Genomic DNA, 15,213 nt, shown 5'->3' with positions numbered 1-15,213 from the left:
GTGTATAAATGAGAAAAGAAATATCGCCATCGAATTTCTTCTGTAAGGATATGTGTTTGCCTGCCTGTTCAGAAGAGACTATCCTTCCTGCCCCTCAGAGTGACCCTCTCTGTGTTCCTTATCATCTATTCCAGAAAAGGAAAAATCACACTATACAGAGTAGAGAGCTGGGGCACCAATTTAGTGAATACCACAAGTTGGTAGATCAATTCTAGCAGATGCATATATCTTGTCAGTTTAGCACTGCTCTCAGTTTCAAACTGTACAGTGTATCTAAAAATGACTAATAAAGCAGCAAATGAAAATCACTTGAAGAACAAAATACTCTGTAGTGTGCTCTCTATTGCTTCTGAACTACACCAGGCAGCAGTCTCTCTTCTCTTACTGCACTCTATCTTTCATAATTCCCCTTAGATCAAGTTTTTAAAGGATATTGTGTATTTAGAAGGAAAGCTTCTAAAATTTAATAAATGTTGCTGGGCTTTTGTAAATCTAATATTATCTGTTATCTCTACTTCAAAGGGCAGAAAAGCTACTGTTACCAGCTGGAATCTCTGACTTTTAAAACCAAAAAGTAACTGAGCACACATTCCTTATACAGGTCAGGGAAACGGGATACTGTCATAACTCTAGTTGAAAAACATCAGAGAGGGAACTGAAGAGGCACCAAGTGAATTTGTCCTCCATTTTTTCGTTAACTGTCAAAGTGATTTGTAACAATTCAGACAATGACAGTCTTCCTCATTAAACCAAGCGGTGGATTCAGTCAAAAATACCCTGCCTTTACCATTTTTCTTCATGCCACTGGTCAGTGTTTTCCAAGACAAAAGGTATAACTAAGACAAGGTTTGCAGGAAGCCAACTGAAAAGTTACAATACTGTCTCTTTCAAATCATTATGGTGACTACAGCATTTCTATCGCTAGTGTGGTAGTGAAAGCTACCACACAAAAAACTTCTACCAAATGACAATTATAATGACAGACCAATGACTGCTTTTAAATAGCAATTTCAGTTATTTTGTGCATGTAGTCAGACTTTTTGGACTATATTAGAACATGGATATGAAAAAACATTATTAAATTATACTATTTTAAGGTTCCTTGCAGATTCCTATTGTATCACTGTCAGTAGATACATTTCCATGGGTCTTAGTAGTGTTTGGATTATAAACCATCTATAGCTTCCATATTGAAGTCAGAGCTCCTGTGAGGTTGTCCTGCAATCATCCATGTTTTCAGAAGGTGAATGGAGAAGAGAGATAATGAAGATGGGGTACATTTCCTCATTAATCACCAAAAGGTTCTGTCTGTAACCTAAGATATTTGTCAAGCTTCTTCTAAACTCTGTGGAGAGAAACAGGCACATCTGGAAGGCAAGTTCACAGGCAGTGTCTAAAAATGCAAATAGCAGACTCTCCCTTTAGAAGTGCTTCTCTCTTGTCCCTCTAGTTATCGGGAAGCGTAGAAAGCAAGCTCAAAGAGAGTCTGATTTTAGAGGTTAATTTGGGGGAGATAAATTCTAACCAAAGCATAAGTTAATGTAGTTCTATCCTTTCTAATTATTTCTTTCTAAATCTACCTTTTATAATAATTTCTATAGTTTTAAGCTAATTTTATTTTTGCAGACCAGTTTTACATTGAAAAATGTGCCTCACCATTTACCTTGGGAATCTCCACAGTAATCTGGTGAAGTATTCAGTCACCATCGAGAATTTCTCATTTTCAGCTTTTGGCCTGTTATTCTTTCTTTACACCCTCTCTTACTATAATAAGTAATTATTTTCCTGCAGTGCACATGAATTTCCACTAGAAAACTTGGCTTATGCTTTCAACTCTCTGCTCTTCATTTAAGCTACCTAAAGAACAGAGAGTAGAATCTGCCCAAAAAGAGGATATCATCCCTTTGATACTATTGAATGATGTGTTTGGCCTTTAGTCTAAGAAGTTTGGACTTTGCTGATCTGGATGCTCTCAAGAGGGGGCTGCATCCAAATGTTGACCTTGTATAACCTTTCTTAGCTTGTGAATTGACAAGATCGTAGCATATGATTGTATGGTTCCTCTTAATTAATTTGCCATTATATTTCCACAATCTTGAGAGAGAAAGAGATTTTTAGCGCTTTATTCATTTTCTAATATCTGTCCCTTGGCTGCAGTCCTGAAGTTAATGCTCTCTAATAGTGTGTTCTTTGTCTGCCCAGTTACCAGGGTCATCGTTTTTCAAAAGAGGTCTCCAGAATGTAGAAATGATTCTTCAGTCACTGTTTTTCTTTTTAACAGAGACCTTTTCTATGTTCCTTTTTCCTTTATAGCCTACAGCTGAGATGTTTTGCTCTGCCAGTTTTTTATTTTCTGCACAATCCAATTCTTGAGTCGTCAGAGAGTGAACTTTGCATTTGATTGTTTTATTAGACAAAGTCACAGTAGAAACTGGTATAAATTATCCTAACCAGAGAGTATTTTGATCTGATCTTAGTTTATACACAACCACCAAAATACTTCTTTTAAGTTTTCTTCCTTCAGGATGACATCACTGACAGTTGCAAACAGAGTAGGATGAGTATGGTTTTTTAACAAAAAATAAATGACAATCAAAAACATTATCCAGAATGAGGTGTTCTCATTATCTCAGTGAAGAAGAGATACAAATAAATGTTTGTTTTCAGTAGAATTTTTATTTTTTTCTTATTACTTTTACCGAAAAATGTACAACAAGTGAAAAATATCTTTTCTATCCAGGAATAGAAGTAGTCTGATCTTTGGAAATAGGAGGAAAATTAAAGGAGTGAGAGAACAAAAAAGGAAATGGTTCTTTAGATTTCATCAACAGACTTTGGGCTGTGTAATGGGAACCTGTGTGATTTCAATCAACATTGTACCACGCTGGAGGAAAAAGAAAAGCTTGAAGTGGGATCTGAAATACACTAGTTATGATAAAAAATATATTAGTTTCAATAGGGTGAGGAAGGCTATCATCTATTAATATATTTGTAAGGAAAGGCCTCCCTTTTCAAATACAGTGGACACCTCTAGCTTTCTAAAGCAGCCTTCCTTCACCTGCCAAACTATTCTGTTCACCTTTAAAAACGAATATCCACAATGAGTTTTCTTAATTTCGCAATTTAGTGGATCAAAACATATAAAATAATTATATATTTCCTTGGGCATGTGTTGTTTCTGTCATTTTGCTGATGAAAAGCCCACCAGAACTTCACATTTTCAGACACTGATGAAAGGGAAAAGATTTGAGATTATACGAGTGTTCTGGAGTTCGGAATTACAACTTCATAAGGAAGAGGCATTTCCACATGGCAAGGACCTGCAGTCCTACTCACAGATTTCCTACTGAGATGTATTTAAAAGCCTTCAGAGTGCTCCGTGAACTTTAAATTTCAGTTGACCTACATCTTTGCATTATTGCCCTTGATCTTTTTAAAGCTTCCAATTCCCTTTTATAATAAAACCCCACCAAACTTGCTATGACATATCTATCCTTTTCAGAAAGCTGCATAATTTAAAATATGCACCAGCAGCCTTGTAAATTCAAGTGAAATCAAACATACTTTGGAAAGAATTTAAGTCATTTTCTATAAATAAATGGGAGAAGCTTGTCTTAGACAAACATGAAACTTAATCATGTGTGGTAGGATTGCTTCAGGTGCTTAGGTATTTGGCAAACACTCTGAAATAATTTTAAAAATTAATGCTGTTACATTATCAACATTTTTTACATTCAGTTCTTAGATAAAAATATACACAGGTATTCAGTCATTCAAGATCTGATCATCTGTTATTTCAAGTTCGATATGATTTATCTGCCTTTCTAAAAGTACTAAGAAAGCTTATTTCTTCACATTCTATATTTTCAAGAGAGTTTACTGTTTATGCAGGCTGGTCACAGTTGGGTATAATATATCTATGTGTCAGAAATTGGAACAGGCAGTAGACATTATAGATGAATTGCCAGGAAATTACCCCAAGTGTGCTGACTTCCCAAATTCCTTCAAATGACTTAACAGGCTTGACATGGCAGCTCAGTGTTCAGTTTGCTTAGGGGACTTTAGGAGAATCAGCACTTCAAATCCATTGCTAAGGTTTGGGTTTTTTACATTTACATAGCACTAAGGAGCTTAGGGAATCTGTAACTGGCAAAGAGAAATATTTAAGTCAGTGTTATTACCAATAACTGTGTTTAAGTTCATTTGTACAATTCAAATTAAAAGCCTTTATTCTTCCAAGACAAATTAAATGGGAAGATCATATTATTATTGCTGAATTGTTGATAAGCAGCATCACCTTTGATCTGAAAGGCTTTCGGTTCACGGCAGCACTGGCAGTAGCAGACACGCTCATTCTTGATGAGACAATGAAGTGTGTAAGGGTGACAGGCTTTATGGCAAAAGGCATCGCATACCTTCCACAAATCACTCATTTGTCTCGTTCTGGATGGTATAATTCTGTGACCTATGAAATTAAAAGCAGAAACCTTGGTTTTCTCTTTATAGCTCCTTGCATCATCCAGGATAGAGAATGACTGTCAGGCTCTCATCGCTACATGAAATTAAAGGCATTTTACAAGCGTAGCATCATTCTGCTGAGGTTAGGGAATTCCCCTCTAATGAAACACATTGTGGTGTAGCATCTGGGAACTTACATATACAGCTATGAGGTGGATACAATAAAATAAATGTTCTTGTTTATGTTAAATTTACCCTCACTACATTTTCTGCTATTATTTCACAGAGCCTTTAAATTAACAAAAATATGAAGCAAATAAGGGTTGCCCAGACTTAGTCAGTGACGGGAAAATGGCCTCCAACCAGATTCTTCTAATTTGGAAATAATCAAACTTAAGGTGTGTCAAACTGTTTGTTAATGCTACAACTAAAATGTTATTCATGTTGTTAGAGCTTGGCTGATTTCCAAAACAACTGTAGTCTAAAAATAGAAGAAAAGTAACAGAACTGAAAATTACTGAAAAATTGTACCACATTAGATAGACTGCTGAAGATACCAGGAGGTAATTGGTTTGACTATACCAAGGTCCCTTTTTTGCTATGATATAACTATACAGCAATTATGTTATTCTTGTAAATGGCATGGTGAATACAGCTGTAAAAAGACATCACTGCCATCTTCTGGTAATAGCTCATTTGGCTTGCCAGCATGTGGGGTTTTATTTATTTATTTCTCTTTTTATAGAACACTACACAGGCAATCAGGGTTTTTTGTTTACAAAACCAGGGAAATGTAAGCATTGCGCTTTAGCATTTGGAATTTGTTTTGATCAATAATTTTATGCTGCTCTAGACTTTCTGAACTGCTATATGACTCCTACTGGTGAAACATTCTTGAGACTGATTTTCCGTTGAGATTATAGATACCGTAAGTCCAGAAATGTGAATTTAATAGCACAATCTTATATTATACTTCTGTCCCAAAGTGTAAACTACCTAACGATTGAATGTATGGAAATAGAAATGCTATGAGAAATTTCATTAAGATCAAGTTCAACTGAATGTCAGTGATGCTAGTATGATCACCTCCATTTATACTTGCTGAGGATCTAAATCTCCTAAAGAGATTACAGTTATGTATTTTTCTGTGTGACAAAAATCTGCTTTCTGCCTCCTCCAGACCCTTCAGTGCCTCAGCCTTACCTCTGATATCTTGGTGGATCGTATTTATCGCTAATCATCAAACAGAAAAAGAATAGCAACAGTCTGTCTTGCTCTAGGAGATGTAGCTTGATTTGTGACATGGTCTTTACTCATCTTTAACATCAAGCGTCATTGCTACTAATAACTAATAACACTGCTATTAATAATCAGCTCCAATCTTACTTGATGATGTATTAGTAATGTCCCCTCCTGGAGAGTAGGAAATCACCCTGAGTATAAAGGGAAACTATGTCATGTGATGTAGCTGCTTTATAAAATGTAATACCAATTCCCCTAAATATTTGTTTGGAAACCACCTGTCATATCTTTGGAATTTCCTCAGATATCAATTTAAAAAAGAAATGGGTTTTTTTATACTCAAAAACCTGACAGTTACTCAGTTTACCATAAATTAATAAATACATACACATTTTTGGGTGCAAACATAGACATAAGGCAGAAGAATACGGACTGCTTTTGAACAGTGTTTCACATATGTGAATCGTCATGTCCGTGCACAACAACAGTGGAGTATTTCAGGTCATCTGTTCAATGCAAACAAACTAAAAGTTTCCAGTGTAATGAAGGGCTTAATAGTCCGGACTGAGGTAGTCCGAGACTGTGAAGATTCAATGGGAGCTTTAGGCAGCACTGGGCACCTCGGTACTTTGGCCTTTCCAAAGCAGGCAGTGGGGCTGAGAATTTGCTGGCCTTGCTGAATGCGCAATAAAGGCAGCCAGAGGGTTTCTGAAGTTACCACGCCGACCGGAACGGTGAGTTACTCTGACGGTTCGGATGGCTCTTCAGTTTTCTTGTTCTTTCCTTATTGCTCTGCACCCTGTTAGAAACTGGACAAAATTGGGCCCAAATGTGTCTACATAAGCAAAAAGTTACTTTCACGTAGATGCTGCCGTGATCAACAGTAGCATCTCCTGAGGCTGGTTACAGTGCTAAACCAGCACCTCGTCCAGCTTGATAGGACAGTCCTAGGGGACTTACGGGGCTGGGCTTCAGATCTGCTGGCCATATAGCAGTCTTTGTTTCTAGCCCCTACTCAACACAGGGTGGGCAAATGTGGCAGATCCTGCCAAGGCACCCCCTCATCTGTGCTGCCTTCCTCCTTGCTGAGCTTCAACCCCAGCACCAGCATCTCTGCTTGACTGGTTTTTCAGAAGGGAAAATATATTTCCCTTGTACTTTTTCTGTATTGCAAGCCTAGCCTCGATTTGCAGTCTATATATTTAAGCATAAATCTTCCATTCAAGTGGTCACAACCACTGTGAGAGTCGTATCACTCTTGAGATATTTCCCTTTCAAAGCAGCCAGTCTGTCCTCAGACGAAGAGATCTGAGATGGTAAATTTTTCAGAATAATTTCTTATTGGAAGCAGAGCTGTTCTCCATAAATGCAGGAGCCAACCATCTTTAAACCCAGAGCTGGATAGTAGATTTTCACTGTCCATTCATGCCAGTGACAGATGCCTGGCAATCAGGAGCTGCTTGTCATCTCCCAGACAGGAGGCACAGAACGTACACTTCTGTTAAAAGAGCAGAGAGGCTGTTGGTTAACGCAAGCTTTTACGATGAAGTTGGCACACGTTTTCATTCAACGTCACTCAAAACCTTTTACACCATAGTGCATCCCCCAGCTGTGAGCCAGCTGGTGATTGTGAGGGAAGAAGAACCGAGGTACAGTAAAATACTTCTCGTTGTAAGCTATTTTGCAAAAATGTAGTTGCAGCTTTAAAGAGCCCTCCTAAAGCACACATCCCTTTCTCTTACCTGCTGTTTTTTTCATTTTATCAGCCCACTGCTGATTTGGCAATTTGTGGTTTGTTAGTATACAGTGACTTTCTGAACGCTGATCTAAAAACAAACTGAATAAAGAGATGCAAAGAAAGGATTACAGAACAGGCTTCCTTTTGCTGTTCATCCATCCAAGCTAGTTTTATGTTTACTAATCAGTACTTTCCAGGGCTTCCAGGAAACCATGGTAAATATCATGGGAACCCATTCTTATCATTTAGCCATAAACAGTGTAATATTAAAAGCAAATCCAGTCCCATCAATCAACCCTTCAGAAGTAACTTGCTGGGAGTAGTAGGTTATTGTGCTCACTTGAGTGTTTTTGGAAATACATCCAAAACTTAAGGAAACTCAATTAAAATTTTTTTTCAAAATTCAGTCTAGTCCTGAAGTTTGCAATAATCTCTCCACCACAACGCACAGCACACTGTAATCAATAGCAGAGATGTAGGGGGAAGTACCTGTAGCATGGAAAAATCAGTGACAAAACTAATAGGAGAAATACTGGAAGGTCCCTTATCCTTGGACATTTCCTGGCTTAGCAGTCTTTATCAATGAAAATGAAAGGAAAATTATGGAACTGCAACACATAAGGATCTACGCAACAGCTATTACACCTTAATGTCATTTACCTTAGTCCTTTCTCCACACTTCTTTTTGTAATCTTTTTTATATCTTTCCTCTGCTTAGAAGTTGAACTGGATTGTGGCACATTCCCAGGTGTTCTTAAAGAACTGCAATATTTATTTTTAGCACATTAACCTTAACAACTCATTAAAACTGCATCTTCCTCCAGTGGTCTTCTTTTTGCAACCAGTCCTAGCAGACTGGCAGCTAAAATAGTGCATAGGAGTACTAACATTTCTGTTTTTCTGAGTTATTCATCAATGAAAGCAGCAGTTCTACCAGTACAGTTATTAGAACCTCAGTGGCTTAGCCTGCAGTTTTTCAGAACTTAAAGTAGACTGACAGTAGTTAAATTAATGTGGGTTTGTAATGGTAGCGTTCATTTTTTATTTATAAGTTATTTCCGCACTGTGTTAGCTTTATTTCAAAGTTAACAATGAAATGCTGTCTTGTTTCTTGTGTTATTGTTTGTCCTGTTTTTACTCACAATTTTCAGCGGGAAAAATCATAAGAATTGGCATATAAATTAACTCTTGGAATATTCACATATTAGCTTTGCTTATGAAAGAATCATGAAGCGAGCATAATAAATAAATGTAGATTTCTTGATGATTCTCCTGGTTCCACATTATCATAATGATTTTAAGATTGTTAGCCACTCTGAAATAAGGACTCTAAACTTTCTTCATGAGCCAGATCATTAGGTTATGTGAACCATCGTAACTGCAGTCTAGAATTTCTTTGCTTCCTTCCAGTCTTTTTCCTTTCCTGGTTAGTTCATATGTAAGTCAGTGCTACGCAGGGTATGAACTAGAGCCCAGAGTGGCTGTCCCTCTATATCTCAGTCCAAAAAGGCATTTATGAGCTTACTCATATAGTAACAGTGGGATTAGTTGTGTGCTTAAACTTAAAATATACACTGACTCCCTTCTGAGCTGGGTACCCATCCCTCCAGATGCTGGGAAGAAGAATATGGAGACATTAGGGAGCCTGTGTGATGACAACCATTTCAGTTGTTCAGAGCTCCTTCTTCAGGTGATTGGGGGTTTTTTGTTTTATATATTTTAAAACCTAATAAAATTTGAGACAGATCTTCTCCTGTATCTACAAGCTAGTAAGATGGGAATTCTCCGGAACCGACTGTGGTTTCCTGCTACTGGGAACCATTCTTTGCTGGCACTGGCAAGAATTGGAGTCTGATAAAACCAGAATACTGGGGCTTTCTTTCTTCCCATGAAATATTATTCCATGATTAGTAGGATATTTTTCCTTTCAAATATTAATGATGCCAGCACCTTTCCAAACACTGTTCAAATCTGGCTTGTATGATACAGCACTGCTCTACATGTCTGGCTGTAAGAGACATGATGTCAGCTTTAGTAATACCTTCCAACCACATTATCTTGGTGCTTTTATATTCTGCTTCCAGACTTTTGGAATTCCTCATCAGCTACTAAAACACGATGTTCAAACTGGAGACCCATTTATCATTTTAACTGCTTGAGTGGCCCAAAGTCACCCTTACTAATGACTATTGCCTTTAGTCACTATCATTGGACTAATTAGAGGCTGATATTCTTGAACCTCTGAAAAATGCTGAATGGTTGAAATTAAAAATAATACAATGCAAACAAATTGAATCCTGAAATTGCTTCATTCTTCAGTAAGAATCACAAGAATTCTAATGATTTCAATAAATTTACACCACCCTAGAAATATTTGTTGTAACAAATAGAAACCACAAAGAAAAAAATTTAAAAACCCACTTTTTTCCACCAGTTTTTTCTATAATTACAAGCCTTCAGAATTTTTTCCAAATAAAGTATCTTGTAAAGCTACTGGTTATAGATCTTTTATTTTTAAATGTATTTTGGTAATTCTGACATTTATATAAAAGACATAAAGATGCCAAGCCACTCATACATATACTTGCATTTTTTCAACTTTTACAAATGTTAAGCAGATTTAGGAAGTAGAAAGTGACTACTGTTTGTTATGAGCTGTATTCATAAATCTGCCTTGGATGGACTTAAAGTTGATATGAGTAAATGACTAATGGACTTGAATTATTGAACTGTTGCTTGCAGTTCATAAATAACACACTTTTCCTTAAAGCTGCCTATATTTTGTATTGCAAGCTTAAGGTCTAAAAGCTACTGTGTCAAAATGAGTCTGGACTAAGAAGCTTTTTCAGAAACTGCCAGAACAGGAGATGTCGCATATTAAAAACCAAGCAGCATTTCTATGCCACAAGGAATAGGCACATTCCTTATGACATGTTTATCTCTAAAATATGGTTCTACTGGAATTTACTATGTCTCTTCCAGACTTGTTTCACAAGTTCAATGGACTGGACAAATAGTTTCCTTTCAAACAGTGTAGCTTGATAAGATTAGAAATGAATATTTCAATATATGTCACTTACTGCAGTGCTTTTCTTCTAGAACTGAGCAAATATTAATCAAACCTTGCAACACTCATTAAAGTTGGGTATGGTATACAGGGATCATTTTGTCTAGAACTGAAATGCAGTAGCCTCTCCAGTAAGCACTTTTTTTTTTTTTTTTAGAAACCCATGGTATGAAATATATTTGTAACCTATTTCTTCTTTCTTCAGATTTCACTTCTGGTGATGCAGATACATCTGTTACTAATTAAACTTGAATGTCGATAAAAGAAACTTAATAACTTAAACCTGCACTTAAAATAGTTATGTAAAAATTGTTGGAAGGCAGTATAGCTGCTTGTATATAGCCATCTCTGTAATCTTTTATCCTGTATAAGATTGCACAGAGGTTTAAACAGCTGTTTGTTTTAGAAAAGCGTTTTTCTTCCTGCTCTATGTGTTTCTAAAACCATTCTCCAAGTCGCAGCAAGGGTTATTTCTCGACGCTTGTTGTTTGAACAATCAGTGAAAGAATTATTCTCAATTAAATCTCCTTATAAAATGTGAAAACAGTTCTCAGAAAGGTGGCACTGATGCTTTCACTGATTTTAACTTCTGTCTAATAATTTCTGCAAGCTCTGAGCATTGCTAGCTTCCCTGTCTATAAACAACAGCACGTGTCTATGAGTGCTATCTTAATGAACAAATTTCAGGGAATAACTTTGCAAGGGACAGTTATGTGAGCTTCGTTCAAGAAGCAGGCTGCCACTGGACACTACGAACAGCTTTAAAATAGAACCGCATTTAAAAATGACTGAGTCTACAGCCAGTCTCTACAGCTATTTTCTCCCTTGCTCTTCCGTACACATTCATCCATTCCAGATTTATTAGCAACAAACTTCCCAAACATCATTATCTCCATTTAGAGGTGATGAAACTTGATGAACGTTCTTGCGCATATACCCCATGCTCTTCATCCGGTACATTTTGTCATTCTGTCAGATAAAGAAATCAGATATTTTTGGCATGCCTTGATATTGCTATTTAAAGGCTCATGGTTCTGTTATCTTCCACTGCTCACATCCACTTTTATTAGTAAATAACAAAAAGTTTCTCATTTTCTTCATCATCATCTCAGATATTAAGAAGTGGAAATTAGCGCATTTGTTTGAGTATGTTTCTAAAAAGTATATTCTGCTTCCATTGAGCCATGGAGGTTTAGCTAAGGCACCATCTGCTGGTGGTTCTAACAGCAGCCACCAAGAGAGTGAGATCTCCACCATGGACACTTGTAAACATTTCAAGCTCTTTTGGGGTAGGATCCTCTCTGACTAAAGGGTCAAAGTAATATTTGGGCATCACTTATGACCTTTTTTATGACTGAGTTGATGCAAGTGGCTCTTCATATAGATAAAAATTTACCTTGGATGTTCCTCTCAGGATAAGAAAGAAATATTCTGAATGTTTTATGACCTACTTAGCAAGTTTACTGTAGGTTTTGAAAATTTTCATGGAATAGTCTTCTGTTAGAATATTCATTGAAAATTTTCTTTAAAAATTAAAACATTCTGTAATACAAGTCAACATTTCTGTTCTTTTGTGTCTGAGGAAAAGAGAAAATTTATATAAAGTAATACTCCATTTCAAACTCCTTTTTAAAAGGAGAGTTAAATTATTTTCCTTTTTCTTTCCAAACTTATTGTCATTATATCATGTACCCAATTTATTTAAAATATAAAATAACTAAATCTTTAAGCTTTGTTAGACAAATATTGACTGATCTGAATTTTTTTCCTGTCAATCAGTGAGAGTTTTGAAACTTGGCATTCTTTTCTCAGGTCAGAAGAAAAACGAGTATTAAAATCTTACAATACCCTGCAGAAGAAAGTGTCTTTTCTCTGCCCATTTTTTCTACAGCTTGGGAGGGCAGTAATTTTGGACACAAGCACTTTCTATATATAAGCATATCTAAATAGTATAGTTGTACCCAGAACATGCTAGAGGCAGCAAGACTCCCGTTTGCTCACTCCGGTGTCTTAACCTAGGTCTGCTTTGCCACCCAAAAGAAGATCAGGTCTTTTTGCATATGATTCCCCACAAAAGGCTAATCTGGATTTAGCACAGGAATTCAGAAACAAGCGATTAGCAATTACAAATATACAGAATACAGTGCAATGAAAAGACATGGTCAAAATTGGTACTTGGTATATAATGTTTGTAATGGCACTATTTGCTTTAATATTATTGTAAGTAAGTGTGATAAACTGCAGCAAAGTTTTCCTTTTGAATCAGGCAATAGTCAGAATTGCACGGAAAACTATATTAGTGTAATTGTCAAGCAGAAGCAAAATATAACAGTCACTTTTTTAAACAGAAATTTATAACATTCTCATATTGGATAGAACAGCAAACACTTAATATGTAGGAGCCATTAACAAATAAAATACTATGTCAGAATAGCTCGAGTACCAGGATTCAGGGTTAGACAAGAACTAATCAAAGCCAGGATCTTCAGCAATGCATTAAGCCCAAGTGACTCAGCTAGCAGCTAGGAAAATAAAGGGAGACAGCTGGAAGTGCATGGAGAAAATCTACCCTCCCAGCCTGCAGAAAATAAAATGGGACTATTCTGTGATAATTACTCCAGTGTAGTGCCCTGCTTTCGATTCCATGGAGACTCTGGTGCATAGAAACTTTTTTTCTGGCTCCATACTTCTTATTTCCCCTCACTGGCCCACATACATGACCAATAAAAATACCTGACAGTGTTGGCATGAACCAAGTTTCCTATCCGGCAACATTTCCTAGGTGCCTTCCCCTTGCTGTCATCAGTACTCTGCCAGATCTGCAACAAAGGCAAAAGTCAAAGCCTGCTACTCCTGCTTACTCGTTACACTGCCAATAGTTTTAAGTCAAAGACAATTAAGAAAGAAAGATTATTTCTCCTTAGGAACAAACTACTGCATAAGACATCTGCATTTAACAATAAAAAAAATAAAAGACACACAAGATCAGGAAATCTATTTCCACCATCGTCTTTTTCACGCACTTGGAGATTCCCCGACAGCTGGAGGTATCTGTCCCGCAGTGATTCACAGCACTGCTGCAGGGGAGGGTGGTGTATTTGTGGGGAAGGGATGACTGGAGAAATGCCATGAAGATGCCTGATTCTTACTCACAGAGGTGAAATCTGTGCGTACAGGATCCCTTCTGATCAAGCATATCAAATCAAAGCATTTTGGTCAAATGAACATTGAGTAAATCTGTCCATGGTGCAGAGTTTAGCCCTATAGTCTATCAGAAAACCAGCAGTGTTTACAAACATAGGGCTTTCATGCCTCACTGCCTAAACTACAAAGTATTCATTCTTCTCCTTAAAAGCTTAAACATATCCCAAACAAGTCTCTTTGAATTTGCAGCAATTAAGTTTGGTCTCTACAATCTTAGTATTTTACATTGTGAAATTTTCTTCTGATAGGTATACTCCCCACCCCTTGGCATCCTTCTTCAGTGTTTAAATTGCTGGCCTGTTTTTCTGGAGTGAATAATGCAAGAAACTCAGTGGGAAGAAAAACAAATTTGTTAGAGCCTTTGTACAAGTTTCTTTTTTTAAGTTTCCTGTTGGCTTAGGCACATTGTGTTCCTTTGTATCACATCCTTTTAGAGCCGTATGTGGAAGCAATAAAGTGTATCCCTGCCTTCAAAGATATGGAGTATTTGTTTAGCTAACTGACTAAGGAAAATACTATGAACTCATTAACAAATATGGTTATATGTGGTCACTTAATCACAGAGAGCAGGCTGCAGAACAGAGCACAGGAAATATTAGTCAGCACAGGCAATGGATAACTGTCAGTAACTGATCTCAGGATTTCTTGCCAGGGGAAGGCAGACAGCGGGTTAGCAATAAAATACATCAAGTCTGCCAGCAATTTCCATTAAGATCAGATTTCCAACCATAGAAATGTTTGCAGATATAGGTGATGATTGCTGACTAAATTCAAAAGGAAAGTTTTCTTCCTTAAACACGAGATACTGCCTATTCCAGTCGCAGCTCATGTAGAAAGAAAACACATAGGATCAGGAAATCTGTTTTTGCAAATGTCTTTTCCACCAATTCAGAGACATATAAATGCATACCTGCACTGCACATTGGGGGGTAGTCCCATCTAAAGGAAGAATGAAATTCAAAAATTCCTTTTAAAATATCTGCCCATTTCCTCTCCGTATCGCTTTAGTGTGCGTCAATCAAGAAGGAAGTGTTTCCTCACTGTGCAAATGTATGACATGCGCTGAAGAAAGAGACCTGTTTTGCAGGACTGTCAAGCGCGCATGCCTTGAACACTTCACAGCCAAAACCTTTGATGATAATATCTTTTTTATTCTTGGTAGTAAAGAAATAATTTATGTTTTCCTGACAGATGCTGTCCTACATAAGTAACGCCTGAGAATGACTGTGGCATCAGGCTAACAGATTTGCTTGCCCTATGGAGAGGGACAAAGTTTAAGAGGGAAGTAAGAAAAGTAATAGCCCAATTATGCTACAGAAGAAAAACTTAAAAGGAAACAGCTTTGTGCAGACTTGGATGAAATTCACAGAAACAGCATCTGATTCTAAACTTCCATTCTTTTTACAGGTAGAATTAGAAAGAGTGTCATTAAACATTGAAAATGATGATTGAGTTTTATAAAGTCTGCTTTTTGGGAACCAAATTGTATGAGTTTGGAAAGATT

The 15,213-nt window shown here is 36.9% G+C and overlaps 1 long non-coding RNA gene across 1 annotated transcript; it reads right to left on the bottom strand.

Annotated features, from left to right (window-relative positions):
• Positions 1 to 2,719: 2,719 nt before the first annotated feature.
• LOC140648515 (uncharacterized) lies at positions 2,720 to 13,600 on the bottom strand. The gene is made up of 3 exons (XR_012041261.1): positions 13,487 to 13,600; positions 13,239 to 13,324; positions 2,720 to 7,198 (listed from the first exon to the last, which is right to left on the bottom strand). It is a non-coding gene; the product is annotated as an uncharacterized lncRNA (long non-coding RNA).
• Between the last annotated feature and the right edge of the window lie 1,613 nt (positions 13,601 to 15,213).

This window comes from Ciconia boyciana, chromosome 2, assembly GCF_034638445.1.
Source record: "Ciconia boyciana chromosome 2, ASM3463844v1, whole genome shotgun sequence".
Lineage (NCBI taxonomy): Eukaryota > Metazoa > Chordata > Aves > Ciconiiformes > Ciconiidae > Ciconia > Ciconia boyciana.
Note: the sequence above shows the minus strand (reverse complement) of the source record. Positions and strands in the feature narration are given on the sequence as shown.